The sequence below is a fragment of the Rana temporaria genome, chromosome 8, assembly GCF_905171775.1.
Source record: "Rana temporaria chromosome 8, aRanTem1.1, whole genome shotgun sequence".
NCBI classification, from domain to species: Eukaryota; Metazoa; Chordata; class Amphibia; order Anura; family Ranidae; genus Rana; species Rana temporaria.
In genome coordinates, this window is record NC_053496.1 from 89,713,389 (window position 1) to 89,719,388 (window position 6,000).

The window sequence follows — 6,000 nt, forward strand, 5'->3', positions numbered from 1 at the left end:
AAACTGCTGGCAGGAAAGGTTTTTATGGCAGAAGAGACTCTTGTATGCATCTTCTGTCATAAATGCTTCTCCTTGCCCTTCAGTATTTGTGCACACCGGGCCCCGCATGCGCAGCTTAAAGTACAGTCTCGTGCACGGTTCTGTAGTGAAGTAACTGTCATGTGCTTGTATGGGTTTTGATGCGATCCCAGCCAATCAGGAGACTGAGAACTCAACATCTAGAACAAGGGTATGCAATTAGCGGACCTCCAGCTGTTGTAAAACTACAAGTCCCATCATGCCTCTGGGTGTCAAGCTTGTGGCTGTCAGAGACTTGCTATGCCTCATGGGACTTGTAGTTCTGCAACAGCTGGAGATCCGCTAATTGCATATCCCTGATCTAGACGAACACCAGGAGAAGAGGAAAGCAGGAAAGCACCTAGCAACAGAAGAAAGCACTGACATCACCGTGCTGGAGGGGACCATAGGCAAGATAAGTGTGCCATAATATGCTGTACATATTATGGGATACGGCTCCCGGGGGGCCACAATTTTTCTTTTGGGGTGATGGTTTAGTTTAGGAAAAAAAGCTGCATTGATTTCCAATGTGTTTTTTAACTTGTTTTCACCCTGCCTATTTGAATCTGGTTTAATATCTTTGCCCCACCACCATTTGATTTAATACCTTTGGTCCCCCCCTCCCCCATCATTTCTGATGAATCTCTTTCCAGTCATGTTCTAGAGATGTGTGCTCTATTCACTACAGCTACTCTCATGGCACTTTGTTGAATGTGTGAATTTCAGAAAAAAATATATAAAAATGATAGAGAAAAAAAATATATATATATAATATAATATATATAGCCAGTGGGGTATTGCTACCAATGCATTTCCAATGCATAGACAAGGCAATCTGCTTTCAGTCCAATTTATTTATTTAATATTAATGCACTTCAGTGTGCTGTGCATTGCATGGAGTCTAATGAAATGTCATTTTGTGACATTAGAAGAAGAAAAAAAAAGGCAAACAGTACAATGTGCTTTAACAATGAATCACACCACCGCTACACAGTGCGCACCAGTGGGTGCATGTAATACTGAGCATAATGCTCACCCACCGCTATGAATGGGCCCTAAGCCTCTCTTGTCCTTGGTCACTCAGACAAACTAAATGTAAAACACACTGGGCCAGATTCAGATAGGTTACGCGGATCTAAAGATCCGCGTAACCTATCTGATTTACGTTACGCCGCCGCAAGTTTTTGAGGCAAGTGCTTTATTCAGAAAGCACTTGCCTCTAAAGTTGCGGCGGTGTATCGTAATTCCCACGGCGGAATTCAAATTCCGCGGCTAGGGGGCGTCTAAAATTTCAATCAGGCGCGTCCCGGCGCCGATCGAACAGCGCATGCGCCGTCCGCAAATTTTCCCAGCGTGCATTGCTCCAAATAACGTCGCAAGGACGTCATTGGTTTCGACGCTAACGTAAATTACGTCCGGCCGTATTCGCGAACGACTTACGCAAACAACGTAAAAAATTCAAAACTCGGCGCGGGAACGACGGCCATACTTAACATAGGATACGCCGCACTTACCCCTCCTATAGCAGGGGTAACTTTCTGCCGGAAAAAGCCGAACGCAAACGACGTAAAAAAAAGCAGCGTCGGGCGGTCGTTCGTTTCTGAATTGGCGTAAATGCTCATTTGCATATTCAACGCGTAAAAGATACGGAAGCGCCACCTAGCGGCCGGCCTGGAATTGCAGCCTAAGATCCCACAGTGTAAGTCACACCTGTCGGATCTTAGGCATATCTATGCGTAACCTGATTCTATGAATCAGGCGCATAGATACAACGGCCGGACTCAGAGATACGAATGCGTATCAGGAGATACGCCGCCGTATCTTCTTTCTGAATCCGGCCCAAGGTTTAGATTGGGCCAGTGACGATAGTCATCAAAGCAGGGGGGGGGGGGGGGGGGGGCTGCTAGTTACCTCTATATACATGAAGAGAGTTAATGTGTTTTACAAGAAAAGTTACATTTTGCAACACTAAACATGAAAAAGAAAAAAGTTACAAATGAATACAATTCTACTATTCTTCTCTGATAGAAAATGACTGCTGACACGGCTCCCTACTACAAATTACACCAACAAAAGGAGATCGGGGAATGTAGTACACATAAAACCCTACTGCAGAAACGTTGGAGCCGACATACAACAAACAACCAAAACTTTATTCTTCAACTGCAAACAAAACTGGAATGTGATGGACTGCTATAGATAACATGCTTCGGGTTCGCTATGGTTTTTATAATGGTCATTGTACCTACAAGCAGGGAGTTCTCTCATTTAAGAAATAAAGGGTCAGTTTACAGTTACAACTATGAGAGAACAATACAAGGAAGAACTGGTCCTGCAAAGAAGGTGTGCAAGATGTCATCAATAATAGAAGAAGACTGGGGATGATGTATGAAGACTGAGAAGGATGTCATTACTAAGGGACAAACACTGGAAAATTATGTCATCACTAGGGGAAGAGGACATGGCATGATGTCATCACTAAGTGGAAAAGATGGAGAATTATGTCATAACTAAAGAAAAAAAAACAAGAAGAATGATGTTGTCCCTAAGAGAAGAAGATGGGGGGGGGGGAATGATGTCATCACCAAGAAAGAAAACAGGAGGAGGAGATGGGGAATGGTGTTATTGCGAAGGGAATAAGACAGGAGGAAGGGTGTCATCAATAAGGGAAGAAGACAGGAGGAATGATGTATGAAGATGGGGCATGTCATCAATAAGGGAAGACGACATGGGGCATGATGTATGAAGATGGGGCATGATGTCACCAATAAGGGAAGAAGACAGGGGGCATGATGTATGAAGATGGGGCATGTCATCAATAAGGGAAGAAGACAGGGGGCATGATGTATGAAGATGGGGCATGTCATCAATAAGGGAAGAAGACAGGAGGAATGATGTATTAAGATGAGGTATGATGTCACCGATAAGGGAAGAAGACAGGAGGAATGATGTACGAAATTGGGGCATGATGTCACCGATAAGAGAAGACAGGAGAAATGATGTATGAAGATGGAGGCATGATGTCATCAATAAGGTGAGATGACACAGGGGGAATGATGTGATCATACAGGGGGAATGATGTATGAAGATGAGGTATGATGTCACCGATAAGAGAAGACAGGGACAATGATGTATGAAGTTGAGGTATGATGTCACAGATAAGAGAAGACAGGGAGAATGATGTATAAAGATGAGGTATGATGTAAGAAGATGGGGCATGATGTCACAGATAAGAGAAGAAGACAGGGAGAATGATGTATGAAGATGAGGTATGATGTCATAAGAGAAGATGACAGGGGGAATGATGTATGAAGATGGGGCATGATGTCATAATAAGGGAAGATGACACAGGGGGCATGATGTATGAAGATGAGGTATGATGTCACCGATAAGAGAAGACAGGGAGAATGATGTATGAAGATGAGGTATGATGTAAGAAGATGGGGCATGATGTCATAATAAAGGAAGATGACACAGGGGGCATGATGTATGAAGATGAGGTATGATGTAAGAATATGGGGTACGATGTCATAAGAGAAGATGACAGGGGGAATGATGTGATCACAGGGGGGATATAAGATGAGAATACAGGTCCGAGCTGTCATATAGAAATGCCACCCCTCCCCCATCTCGGTGTGTGTATAGCGGAGTACACATCGGATAATAACATGTATGTATTTATAGTGCTCAGTCGGAGTAGATGTACAGCGCTCACTCACACCAATAGTGACACAAGCACAGTGACCCGTCTCTTGCACTGTCACCCATGTAATAATACCGCTGCCCCGGCTCCGTTCACTACGCAGGTCCCAGAGCCGAGCACTGACCTCGCCCCTCCACTTTCACCCACTCACCCGGCCCCGCCGCTTTCTGTCACCGAATCCATGTTCTGGCCGGTCTGCCGAGGTCACTGCACTGCGCATGCGCCGAACTCCCAGCCGCTCAACGCAGAGGGCGTCCTGTCTTCTCTGTGATTGGTTCAGCCTTTTCCGTACACAAGAGCGCATGTGGTGACAGACGTACGGCGCGCCGAGTGACGTACTAACGTTGTGATGAAATGGTCGCGAAGTTGTAGTGAAAGGGTTGTCGCCATTGTGGGTGAACGTAGTATGTAGTATTAGGATAGGTACGGTATAGGAGGGATGGAGGTGACACCTGCCCGCTCTCCTCCCCCATGTACAGGGTATGACACCTCGGCTCCCGACCTTCGAGCTGTGAGGTCATGTGACACAGGCCTGCCCCGCCTCCAGCCTAGATCCAGGACTGTGCACTGTGTTTATTTTGCCTTCCCTGATTCCCCTTTCTGTCCTCATTAACATGCTCATATATTTTTATTAAAACCTTCCTTTATACGGATTGATGACATCACTGGATCTCTAGGTGATGCTGGGTGCAGTGGCGTTGCTAGGGGGGTGCGGGCCGCACCGGGTGACACCCACTAGAGGGGTGACACCATCCCGATTTAAAAAAAAAAAAAATTTTTTTTTTTTTTTTTTTTTTTTTAGCTGACATGACCAGAGGTGCAGGTGGCTGTGTAATGTAAAAGGGGTGCAGTGATGCAGGGTGTTGTGTAATGTAAAAGGGTCCAGAGGTGAAGGGGGCTATGAGATGTAAAGGGGGCCAGTGATGCAGGGTGCTGTGTAATGTAAAGGGGTCCAGAGGTGCAGGGTGCTGTGTAATGTAAAGGGGTCCAGTGATGCAGGGTGCTGTGTAATGTAAAAGGGGTGCAGTGATGCAGGGTGCTGTGTAATGTAAAAGGGTCCAGAGGTGCAGGGGGCTATGAGATGTAAAGGGGGCCAGTGATGCAGGGTGCTGTGTAATGTAAAGGGGTCCAGAGGTGCAGGGTGCTGTGTAATGTAAAAGGGTCCAGAGGTGCAGGGGGCTATGAGATGTAAAGGGGGCCAGTGATGCAGGGTGCTGTGTAATGTAAAGGGGTCCAGAGGTGCAGGGTGCTGTGTAATGTAAAGGGGTGCAGAGGGCTGTGTAGTGTAAAAGGGTCCAGAGGTGCAGGGGGCTATGTGATGTAAAGGGGTGCAGAGTTGCAGGCGGCTGTGTAATGTAAAAGGGGTGCAGTGATGCAGGGTGCTGTGTAATGTAAAGGGGTGCAGTGATGCAGGGTGCTGTGTAATGTAAAGGGGTCCAGAGGTGCAGGTGGCTGTGTAATGTAAAAGGGTCCAGAGGTGCAGGGTGCTATGTGATGTAAAGGGGTGCAGAGGTGCAGGCGGCTGTGTAATGTAAAAGGGGTGCAGTGATGCAGGGGGCTGTGTAATGTAAAGGGGTGCAGAGGGCTGTGTAGTGTAAAAGGGTCCAGAGGTGCAGGGGGCTATGTGATGTAAAGGGGTGCAGAGGTGCAGGCGGCTGTGTAATGTAAAAGGGGTGCAGTGATGCAGGGGGCTGTGTAATGTAAAGGGGTGCAGAGGGCTGTGTAGTGTAAAAGGGTCCAGAGGTGCAGGGGGCTATGTGATGTAAAGGGGTGCAGAGGTGCAGGCGGCTGTGTAATGTAAAAGGGGTGCAGAGGTGCAGTTGTGGAGAGGGGTACACAGTAGTAACAAAAAGATATTGAAGGATACAGAGGTATGCAGGGGGCACAGTGGGGTGTTTTTACATTTTAACGTGTGGGGGGGGTGCCAGATATTGGATCCGCCCCGGGTGCCAAATGCTCTAGGTACGCCCCTGGCTGGGTGTTCTCCATGTAATGAGAGACAGGCTCTATGTGACATCACACAGGGAGAAGCTCACAGTCAGTCTTACCAACCTACCAGATTGAAATTTGCTGACACAACATAGAACATTTACTGGCACCACCAAATCTTTACTAACATTTCCAAAAGTTATAGTTTTAACCACTTCCCGACGGCCATACGACTTTATACGGCCACAGGGTGGTTGTAAATCTCTGAGCCGCCGTCTTTTTACGGCCTCCTCTCCTGGCCACTGGGGGGC

At 47.0% G+C, this 6,000-nt stretch overlaps 1 protein-coding gene across 3 annotated transcripts in view; it reads right to left on the minus strand.

Moving 5' to 3' along the window:
• Positions 1-4,017, minus strand: part of CCAR1 (cell division cycle and apoptosis regulator 1) — a 95,206-nt gene extending 91,189 nt beyond the window's left edge. For all 3 annotated transcript variants that reach the window (XM_040362196.1, XM_040362195.1, XM_040362194.1), the window contains exon 1: positions 3,912-4,017. The gene's annotated coding sequence lies outside the window, so the exon portion shown is untranslated. The remainder of the gene's footprint in view (positions 1-3,911) is intronic.
• Positions 4,018-6,000: the final 1,983 nt, after the last annotated feature.